This window comes from Rosa rugosa, chromosome 2, assembly GCF_958449725.1.
Source record: "Rosa rugosa chromosome 2, drRosRugo1.1, whole genome shotgun sequence".
In the NCBI taxonomy this organism is placed as follows: domain Eukaryota; kingdom Viridiplantae; phylum Streptophyta; class Magnoliopsida; order Rosales; family Rosaceae; genus Rosa; species Rosa rugosa.
In genome coordinates, this window is record NC_084821.1 from 11,024,121 (window position 1) to 11,036,528 (window position 12,408).

A 12,408-nucleotide genomic window follows, 5' to 3' on the forward strand; every position below is an offset into this window, starting at 1 on the left:
AGGTTTCTTCCACGACTCGTTCCTCACCGATCTTGGCCCTCGAACTCCAGTATGAGTGGTCTTATATTCCTCCCACCAACCTAACGTAATTGGGACAGCTTCTGAGGCCATTTTGACCTCACCATCCCACACTTTTGCATTCCGATTTCTCCATTAGCCCAAATAATCATCAACAATGTAGCAAAAGTAGTGGAAGATTGGGAAAAGGAGGAGGCTAACCAATCAATAATACTTGAGGCCGGAGCTGAAGATTGAATTTGAGCCAATTGAAGAAACGAAGCTGCATGACTGCAATTACGAAGAGCATGAAGAGGGGATTCAACTTCTTCATCACATAAAGGACATTGGGTATCTATATCAATACCACGTTCACTGAGCCTACTGCGTGTGGGAAGAATATTTGAAGCCGCTCTCCAAACACATATCTTAACTTTACCGGGAACAGGAGCCTTCCAAAGTTGCTTCCAAAGCATGGCACTAGGATTGGGTGGTCCTGGAGACTCGTCCAAGACTCTACTCCTTGCCAAATGGTACGTTGATTTAACAGTGAAGACACCCTGCTTATCACCAGTCCAAATCCAGCGATCATCATGAACCCGGACACTAAGAGGCAAAGCTAAAATCTTCTGCACAATATCTGGAGGGAACAACTCAGAAAGTAAAGCCTGATTCCACATACCCGGAGAAGATAGTAGCTCAGAGACTAGCTGAACCCTCAGATTATAGAAAGGCTGCAAGTCTTCACCCAATAACCAGGGATCATTCCAAATGTTAGTAGACCTGCCATCCCCAATATGCCGTCGAATACCAGCTCGTAAAATATCTCGACCTTGTACTATACTCCGCCATGCATACGAGGGAGACGAACCCAACTCTGCTTCCCAAAAGTTACAATGAGGGAAGTAAATTGTTTTCAGCAGTTTGGAAGGTAACGATTGTGTGTTTTGAATGATTCTCCACCCCTGCTTAGCCAGCATGGCTAAGTTGAAGGCAAATAAATGTCGAAAACCCATACCTCCCATAGCTTTAGGTTTACAAAGCTCATCCCAAACACGCCAATGCATACCTCTCTTCTCGGCCGAGCTTCCCCACCAAAATTGGGCACAAAGTTGGTGGAGCTCTTGAATTAAATACTGAGGAAGCAAGTAGCAGTTCGTAGTATAGAGAGGCATAGCCTGAGCAATTACCTTAATCAGAACCTCATGCCCAGCTGCACTTAACAATTTAGAACGCCAACCAGTGAGTTTTTTAGACAAATTGTCTTTGATGTAAGCGAAAGTGTTATGCTTGGAACGTCCCACAAGGGTCGGAATCCCTAAGTATTTCTCATGTTTCTCCACTAACTGAACTCCAAGAGTATCTGCCAACGATTGTCTCAAATGGGGAAGAACACTACCACTAAAGACCACATTACTCTTCTGTAGATTGATTTGTTTCCCCGATGCCCTTTCATAGATATTTAGAATGTTCCGAATCACAATACAATCCTGGGGAGAAGCATTAGAATATAGCATACTATCATCAGCAAATAGAATATGGCTGATAGAAGGAGCACCATCACATATGCGCAACCCTTGCCATTGTCCGCTAGCAACAGACTGAGAGATAAGAGCAGAAAGTCCTTCTGCAACAAGTAGGAAAAGATATGGCGAAATTGGATCGCCCTGTCGTAATCCACGGTGTGGTGTAACAAAACCTTTCGGGATACCATTAATTAAGAAAGAATACCTGACAGTAGATAAACAAAACAATATGAGATCCACCCACTGTGCAGCAAACCCCATTTTAAGCATGATCTTCTGCAAAAAGTCCCATTCCAACCTGTCATATGCCTTGCTAATATCTAATTTAAGAGCCATAAAACCTTCATGTCCTCTACGCAGATGATGCATATAATGGGCTAACTCAGATGCAACCAAAGTATTGTCTGAAATCAATCTGTCCGGGACGAATGCACTCTGCTGTGGGGAAATAATATCCGGGAGGAAAGTCTTAAGCCGGTTGGCCAAAACTTTTGAAGCTATTTTATAAATAACATTGCACAAAGCAATTGGGCGCCATTGAGACATATACTGAACTTCCTTCACCTTTGGAATAAGCACCACGTGAGTGAAGTTTAAGTCATGAGGCATCTCTTTAGTAGTCAAGAAAGAGATGACTACCCTACTAACTTCCACCCCCACTAGGTCCCAATATTTCTGGAAGAAGAAGGGTGACATACCGTCCGGGCCAGGTGCCTTAGAAGGATGCATCTGAAAGAGGGCCTGCTTCACCTCTTCAGCACTATATGGCACCAACAGAGACTGGTTCATACCATCCGTAACTTTAGGGCTTAGAATTCCTATCCCCGTCCTTGAGCCAAATGGCTCGAGATTGTTGCCTCCAAAAGGTTTCATCCATAGTCATTAGTTCATTCAAATGTTGGGATAAGCGAAGCTTTTCAACTTGATCAGCAGGATCAAATGGTTTCTGGAGAATCACATCCAACTGCCTACGTACTGCCTCCAATTCTTCTCTGCGCCCTTTAAAAGTGGTCTGATCCCAGGCTAAAAGAAAGCTTCCTGTATCCTTAACTTTTCGACAAAGTTGAACCATCGGTCCGCCATCTTGAGGCACCGCCCATGCTTCCTCTACTGCTTGTGAAAAGGATTCATGCGAACACCACATCTCTTCAAACCTAAATCTCTGTCGACCGCGTACATTGACCGGTTGTTCCTTCCTTACTTCCAACAGCAAAGGCACATGATCAGATCTGCTTGGATATAGATTAACAATCCTGGAGAAGCCAAACTCTGAAAGCCAGGCTGGTGAGCAAACTCCCTTATCAAGACTCTCTTTTGTATGGGCATCACTCCAAGTAAAGAGTCCCCCTGCAGCCCCTAAATCTGCAAGATTACAATCCAGAAGGGCCTGACGGAAAGCGCCCATTTGTTGGAGACTCCGAATTCTCCCACTGGATTTCTCCCCTAGCTCTAGAATTTCATTAAAATCACCTGCAACCACCCACTTCACCGTCGACCCACGAGCCAAGGAACGGAGGAGATCCCAAGATAAATGGTGTTGTCCCGTTTCAGGGTGGCCGTAAAAACCTGTAAAACGCCATTGGACATCTGACGGTCCCTTCACGTCGGCATCGATATAGAAATAATTCACCATCCTTACAGAAACAGACACGGTATCGTCCCACAAGAGTGCAAGACCACCAGATCGCTCAACATGATCAAAGTGAGCAATATTTGGTAGCCCTACCGCCTTGGGAAGAGTTTGGTGTTGTTGTTTGGTACAATGGGTTTCACTAAGAAAGACTACATGTGCCTGGTGTTTCTAGATGAGAAGTTTGAGTGCATGACGAGTCCTGCTATTCACTATTCCTTGACAATTCCAGATCAGGATGTTCATTGTCGCAAAGAAGGCTTGACGTCTTCTTCTTCTCCGCCGCGTGCGACGTATCCAAAAACCCTAGAAGCTAGGCGGGAACCTAGGTCTTAGAGTTTCGCTCAATTGTGAAAGGAGACACTCTTCATATAAAAGAAACATGATTAATTAATGATATTTAAACTTGCAAACACAAGTGTTTGCTCCTATCAAATATGATAGAGTTAGCAACTTGCAAGTGTATGTCTAGTTATTCATGGGCAGCCAGCTACCTAAAAATTGAAATCTTTCAACATCATTAGCTTTTCCCTAATCCAACAGTTTTGGCTATCTATGAACAGAACAAAGTTGATTCAACATTTAAACAACAACTCCCGATCGACTTCTACCCGAGTAGGAAAACAAAAGAGAAAGATTCATACGTTGAACACTATCGTATGATCACTATCTCGAATGAAAAAGAGTGAAACTTACCATAAGTCCAAAATGAAAAGAATCGATCAATGGAGTTAATCAGAATTCAAGGGTAGGAACTGTTCACATTTTTGTCTCTTTATAAAGCAAGGGAAGTTAGCAACTCTAGCGGTCTTATATAATCTTTTTATTTTATTCAAATATACTTCTAAAATCTATTTTAGCTAATCATTTTTGAAAATGGAAAATGATAAAAAAAAAATGTCATTTACATGTGTCTTCTGATAGTTTAGGTACCACAAAATGACTTATGTTCAAGTTAATCTACCCACCTTAGCAATCTGATACTAAAAATAACAAAAATTATAAAAACTGCTACTGGCAACTCTCTCTCTCTCTCTCTCTCCCTCCCTCCCCTCCCTCCTGTTACCCAAGCTCATCTGTACCCTTATCCATTCGGACTCGACCCTTCACTTCAATAATGTTACTTAAAATTTAGCTAAATTTAAATATATTATTGTTTATGGCTGGTCACTGAAAAAAAAATATTAAATTTATTAAGTAATCTATTGGAGTGAAAATTAAGAGAAATCACCGAGTTAAATTCATTTTAGCTCCCTAACCTTTACACCTAAAATCATTTGTGCCTTTATTTTTCTAATTTGATCGCATATGCCCTTATACTCTCTAATTTGATCGATCATAACCATCAATCATAACCACAGGGATGGGTCATTATATGTAATATCGTTGATTAATGAATAAGTTGACATGATTGTAGAATTAGTTGACAGATTTTTTTTAAAACTAATTCTACAATCTAATTCTACAATCATGTCAACTCATTTATTGATCAATGATATTAAATATAACGACCCATCCATTTGGGGCTAATAGAAGAGTCATTACCTAAGCAATTCAACTTTTTTGAAAACGATGAAGCTCATCCAAAACTACGTACCCTACAAAACCCATGGTTAAAATCTAATGACACAAGATATGCGAGTATCTTTAGTGATATTTCTCAAACTTCAGTAACGTCGAACTCCTTCTCTATGAGAAAAGGGGTTCTTACAAAATGAAAAATAAATTAAAAAAGTTCAAACCCATTACTCAACCGGACCGAGTCCCATATGCATATGGATCAAATTAACCAAGGCCCACTTACATATGGATCACATCCATCCACCACGAAGACAACCTAGGGTTTGTAGCCATCAACCACTTAAATTGTGTGTTTCTTGGGTGACACATCATCAAAAACTAGTTTAAATGTGCTCGCTACAGCAATTTATGAATAAATTGATAGATTTGTTAAGAGTTGGCTGTGATTGATCAAATTAGAAAATACAAGGAACACATGTGATCTAATTGTCTATGGGCGCAAACGATTTTGATTGTAAAGTTCGAGGTAAATAAATTTAGCTCTGTTTAAGGATATCTCTATTTGTGTTTGGCCCAAACTCTAGGTTACTTGACCAAGTGGTAATAGGGTTAAATTAGAAGGATCTAGATTCCTATTCAATGTACGATTACTTTCCTTGTACGATTGATATTCTATGTATTGTAATCCTCTATATAAATAGGCCCTTATTATCAATGAGAATACACAACGAATTTCTCTCAGTTTCTGATTCCCTAAAACACGTTATCAGCACGAAGCTCTAACCCTGAAAACCCTAATTTCGTAACCTTCAAAATCCTGCAACCACCGCCCCACTTATCGAAGCCCTATTCCCAAGGAGCCCAGAACCGGCGACGGAACCACCGGAACCGGCCGGAAAACCCCTGAACCGGCTATCGGAAAAATCGGACCGGCCCCTGCCTTGTGCCTGCCCCTGCAAGCCCTGCCGAGCACCTGCCGAGACAACTGCCGAACCCTGCGCACCCTTGTGCCTGCCCCTGTCGACATCTGCCGAAAGCTTCGCATAGCCCCTGCCGAGCACCTGCCGAGACCTGCGCACCCCTGTGCCTGCATCTGCCGACAGCTGCCTAGCACCTGCCGAGCATCTGCCTGCCAGCCCTGCACAGCCCCTGCACAGCCTCCACACACCACCTGCACAGCCCCTGCCTAGCTCTGGCCACCAGTTTCCGGCGACCTCCGGCCACCTCCGTCATCTTTTCCGGTCAAGAATTCCGGCATCTTTTCAAGGTAAACTTTTCTAAAAGTTTCCGTTTTTGAAGTTTTTCAATTTCTTCTTCTTTTTCTCGGGGACTTCTAACACCCCTTCTCCTACCCCCTTTCTTCTTCATAGGGGAGACCAATAGCCGAACTGTGGGGGTTCGTGCTCACTCCAAGCTTGGAGCTTGTAGAGTCCTCCAAACTTAGAGTTTGTTGAGAATAAAACGATCGACCACATACATCGTTGTTTTGATCTAATCCAAAACCCCTCTTGGAATCAGATTTTCTTGGAAGCGACTACGCTCAGAAATTTAATAGTTTTTCGTGGTAGCCTTTTTCGCTCCGAAACTAATCCTAATCTTGTGTTGTTTTTCAGGATGAGTTACCTGAACAAGTTGAACTTTATTCCACTAGAGACAACTGGCGCAGGATACCATAGGTGGGTCCGAGATGTGCGCCAACATCTTAAGGCTGATGGACTTCTAGAAACCATCCAAGAGCCTAGTCAGAATGTGCTCTCTATAGAGCAAGCTCGTGCTTTCGAAGCAAATAAAGCTAAGGCCATAATTCTCATGACAAGGCACATGAATGACGCGCTCCAAAGTGAATACCTCAATGAGGAAGACCCAAAAAAGCTATGGGTAGAACTTGAGCAGCGATTTGGCAACGTTCGTGACTCCCTGCTTCCTGATTTAGAAGTGCGATGGCATAGCCTCCGCTTTTGTGATTTCAAGTCCGTGCTTGATTATAACTCGGAAGCTCTTCGTATCAAGTCTCTGATGGAGTTTTGTGGCCAAGCCATAACTGATACGATGTTGATCGAGAAGACTCTCTCTATCTTCCCCGTCTCTGCCCTGATGATTTCAAAGAATTATCATATTGATGTGAAAGCAGGACGTATCACAAGGTTTCATGAGCTCATTGGCGCCATGAACGTAGCTGAAGAGCACGACAACATACTTGTGAAGAACTATAACTCTAGACCCGTGGGAACCAAGTCAATTCCGGAGTCTAACTATAGTCGCGCCCCCAAGGGAGGACGCAAGGAGCGAAAGCCTAAGAGTAAGGACAATTCTGGACGTTCTGGTCCATATTCTCGCCCTAACGAGGAAGGAAATCGCCCAGAGAGGCGTGCACGGAACCGTGGAGGTCAACGTGTGAAGAGAGAGAGAGGTGGATCCTCCGACCAAGATGGTAACGCCATCAAGAGCAATGGTCGTCCAAATCGCGCCCCAAAGGCGCCTCGATCAAGAAAGCCTGACCATAATGATGTTTGTTTTCGATGTGGATCAACTGAACATTGGGCCAAAGCATGTAAAGCACCCCAGAATGTTGCAAACGCATACAAGACGTATCATGAAGCAAGGGAAGCAAATTACATGGAACAAGAAGATGAAGATGGCGATCTCGATCTAAGGGTGGAAGACTACATGGATCAAGACCCAGAAACTGGCGATTTTGATTAAGTCTTTTTATTTTCCATGAGATGTAGGCAATTGCCATATTACTTTTGTAGTAGATGCCAATGATATTAGTCTTTCTTCAAAGTAGGCATACTCAATGTAAGTGTGATGGCTATGAAGGTTTTGAGATAAGTAGTACTTAAGCGAGCTTTGCTCCACCGACATCTCTCTACTCACCTGGTCACATTTACATTGGAATTACCGAAAGGAGTTAGACGACTACCATTGTTTTGCATTAACTAGTTTATTGGATTAGATTTTCTTTGATCAAAGAAACAATGATGTACTCCGTTGGCTTATGAATAAAATTTCGAGTTCTTTTCATTATGACTCAATTTGGATCCTGAGCATATTACTTTGTGACTACGATGGCTGGGCCATCAATATTAATTCAAGGACATGGAATAGCCCAAGTTCCCATTGCCAAATGACACCTTGATTACTGTCACAGAAACTCTCTATGCTCTTAGGGAAAATTGCCCTATGAATAGCCAACGGATTCCATGCGAAAACGCATGTAGAGAACGGAGATGAGTTCCTTTGCAATACCTCTAACGATTGCGAACAAAGGCGCATCTTAGAGAAGTTTATGTGTCTCTCTAGTGGACTCTATGTCACTATTCGAGCTATTAAATCCAATAAAGTTATGAGAGAAGATCTCTTGGATTTAGACACATATTGACTTTGTCACGACAGGATAGGTCATCCTGGTCATGATATGATGATCAGTTTACTAAATACTTCACACGGACATCCATCCTTTTGAGCAAAACGAAGCAAGAATCTGATGACGCCATAAAAGGCGCCAACCATGAGCATAACGCCATGGTTGTTCCTCCTAGTGGCCATGACGCCATACATGCTAATTTCCATGGCTCCAACACCATGATGGGAGATGTAGTCACACATTTTCCTTCTAATAGCGCTACAGACGCTCAGGCCCAACCAAAATCTTCATTGGTTGCTTCTAAGGCCTCTCGCTCATTTTGCAAAGCCAGTTCCTTCGGGAAATTAGGACTGAGACCGTCCTACGCAAAGGATATGAAAATACTCATTCTATTCTTACATCAAATCCATGGGGATTCTATGGACTGATTCAACCAACTTGCGGACGTTTAAATATCTCATGATGTTGGTTGACACGCAAACACGCTGGTCACGTGTTGTGCCATTGTCCACTTGTAATGCTGCTTATGCTACACTCATAGCACATATCATATGACAACGGGTCCACTCCCCGAATCATACTAGTCAATTGGATTTGACTATGCTAGAGAGTTTACATCGAAAACTTTCGATGGTTATTGCATTGGGATTGATGTTGGACATCATATTCCCATGTACACACCCAATTGGCCTCGCGGAAACGACTACGATGATAGTCCGGACATTGGTAATGCGCACCACTCTCCTTATATCCGCTTGAGGTGATGCAATATCGCATGCAGCTATGCTAATTCGTCTACAACCTACCGCCACTCAATGTACCTCTACGTTACAGCTAGTGACTGGGTACAAGTATTTTGTACTTACGCACATTTGAGTGAGCCATTTATGTGTCCATTGCGCCGCCACAGCGCATTATGATAGGTCCTTACAGACAAATGGGCAACTCAGTTAGATTTGAGACTCCAACAATCGTCCGCCACTTAATGCCCTTGCAAGGCGATCTCCTTACCGCTAGATTTGCGGATGTCACTTTGATAAAACAGTCTTCCCGTCGTTAGGGGGAGATAAGAACACAGATGTTCAGCAGGAACGATAGGAATTGTCGTGGTCTGTCCCCACTATGTCTCATCTTGATCCCTATTAAACTGACGAGATCACACAAATATGCTGCAAACATGCCTGCAAGGAAGGACGTCCCTACGAGAGGACGTAGCGCCACCCTACACGGAGGTAGGCATGGCGCCAACGCCAAAGAGAGTGGCACTCTGGCGTTACAGGCCATGGCCCCAGCTAGGATGCGTGGGAGGCCCGTGGGTTCGAAGGATACCTTGGCACAAACCAATCCTTGGATCATCGACACTCAAAATCCGTCTCATGAGCATCTTCCGGGTTATGGTTATCGTTGGGGGACGCCTCAACGTCAGAACCTATTCCTGAGAATATAGAGCTCTATGAAACTTACACTAGTGTACATGAGACGTGGGATATAAAATCCATCATAATTGATTATGTAGTTGCGCATTTCGTTGCTCATGAGTTTGTTGAGTCTGATGATATCGAACCACACTCCGTTGATGAATGAATGCCAACGTATAGAAATTTGGCCTAAATGGAAAGATGCGATCCAGGTTAAGATGGATTCTCTAACGAAGAGGAAGGTTTTCGAGCTAGTGATGCCAACACCTCCTAACATAAAACCTATTGACTAATGGGTCTTCGTTAGAAAGCGTGATGAGAAAAAGAGATGGCAATCTCGCCTTATGGCGCAAGGCTTCTCACAAAACGCCCTGGAATCGACTACGATGAGACATATTCTCTCGTAATGGATGTCATTGCACTCCACTACCTTGTCAGTTTGGTAGTTTCCGAATAACTGAACATGCAGATTACAAATGTGGTCACTACGTATCTCTATGGGGATCTAGATACGGAATATACATGAAGGTTCATGGTGAACTTCATCTACCCAATTCAAGTGGCTCTAGACCACGGAGCGCGTTTACAATAAGATTGAAACACTCACTAAAGTGACTACTTGATTGGGAAGGGATATGCCCACGCGTTTCCATAACAAGTTTCGAATTCTATCGCGGTTCATGTTGGACATGATCTTCATTAGAAGCCCTTAAAGAGCTAAGGGAAACTGCTGAACACTTGAAATCCGAGTTTGAGATGAAGGATTTTGGGAGAACACGATTATGTCTCGGTTTGGAGCTTGAGCATCGTGTTGATAGATGCTTAGGCATTTTGACAAGGTCAAACCTTCAAGCACCCCCATAATCGTTCGTAGTATTGATCCTGAAAATGATCCTCTTCGTTCGAAGGATGATAATGAAGATGTGCTAGAGGCAGGAGTGCCTTACTTGAGTACAATAGGCGCATTATTGTACTTAGCTAAATGCACAAGACCGGACATCTCATATGTTGTGAACTTGTTAGCTAGTTATAGCTCTGCGTCAACGCGACGCCATTGGATATCTTTCGATACTTGAGATGTATGATTGATATGGGCTTGTTCTATCCCTACAAAGAGATGATGGATTCGGACCCATCACACACCAGGAACGCCGCCAACACTGGCCTACGTCCACTATCCCCATCCCAAAACGACATGTGTTTTGGAAGGTTTTGCTGATGTTGGGTATCTCTCTGACACACACAAAGGTCATTCCCAAGATGGTTAAGTGTTCACCATGGGGAAAGACTGTGATATCTTGGAGGTCTACAGAACATACCCTAGTCGCTATATCTTCGAACAATGCAGAGATTATTGCTCTTCACAAAGTGGTTCGTGAATGTATATGGATTGGATTCACAGTTACGCATGTTCGAAGCAATTGTGGTTTGAAGTCTACAACAGATGAGCCAACGAGCATATATGAGGATAATGCTGCTTGCATTGAACAAATGAAGCAAGGCTACATCAAAGGCGACAACACCAAGCATATATCGCCCAAACTCTTCTATAATCAGCAACAACATGAGCTCCTCAAGATCAAAGTGAACCAGGTTCGATTTGAGGACAATGAGGCAGACTTGTTTACTAAGTCATTGCCCAAATCCACGTTCGAGAAACATGTGGCAAGAATTGGCTTGCGGAAATTATCTGAACTCCCATGATCGTAGTCATCAGGGGGAGGCGCAGACATCAGGGGGAGATGTTTATATGTTCACCTCGAAACGTGAAGGGTGTGTTGTGCTATTTTTCCCCTTCGACCGAGGTTATTTTTGTCCCACTGGATTTTTGTTACTCGGCAAGGTTTTTAACGAGGCAACGAGAGAAGCACCGCGTTTGGACAACACAAGGGGGAGTGTTTAAGGATATCTCTATTTGTGTTTGGCCCAAACTCTAGGTTACTTGACCTAGTGGTAATAGGGTTAAATTAGAAGGATCTAGATTCTTATTCAATGTACGATTACTTTCCTTGTACGATTGATATTCTATGTATTGTAATCCTCTATATAAAGAGGCCCCTATTATCAATGAGAATACACAGCGAATTTCTCTCAGTTTCTGATTCCCTAAAACAAGCTCAAAATTATTATATTTTAAGTAAAAATAAGATTTAGCTAATCTGTTGGAATACTCCTAAGAATTCTATAAATAAAAGTAGTCTTGTACCAAAATAAGTCTTCCCTTTCTCCTCTTAGATGACATATCTTTTGCTAAAGGGGATCCTACATCTTGTAAGATTTCACGAGTGGTTTGCATCTCAAGGTCTCAGAACCAGGTTTTTTGAATCTCTCTTTTACTTTCTTAATCAATTTTTTTAATCTATATATTAGAATAGTATTTTTCATACATTATGGGTGCGTTTAATTCTTTTCTTCAAATTTAAATTAGTTGGTTTTTAGTTGAAACGTTCGTTTGTTGATTTTGGATGAATGGGGCTGTTGAGTGAGTTCAGAACAGCACCAAACGGTGCTCCTAAAAAAAAACAAGGAACACTCCTTTGAAAAAAATATAAATTAAAAAATCCCTTGAAAATAAAATAAAATAAATCACCCATCGCCAATGAGTTCTGATAGAACATATGTCATGTTCAGATTGAGTATCACCTTTTCTATAGATTTTAATTATTTCCTTTTGGATCTATTTCAATTCTAATTTAAAGAATTTTATTGCGATATCTTTAGATGCCTTTTGAATATCTTCATCAAATATAAACTCATTTGGATTGAGTTTGTTAGGTGTTGTTATTATGCGTTATGGATCACTTGAGATCAGTGTTACCTAGACCACAGGTTGTTCCATTACTGGAATGCAGTACTGGTACATGATATTTCAGTTATTTAGATATACGGGTGCATTAGGGTATATCTTCATAATTATTTTTTAATTACTATAATCTAAAAAGCAAAATT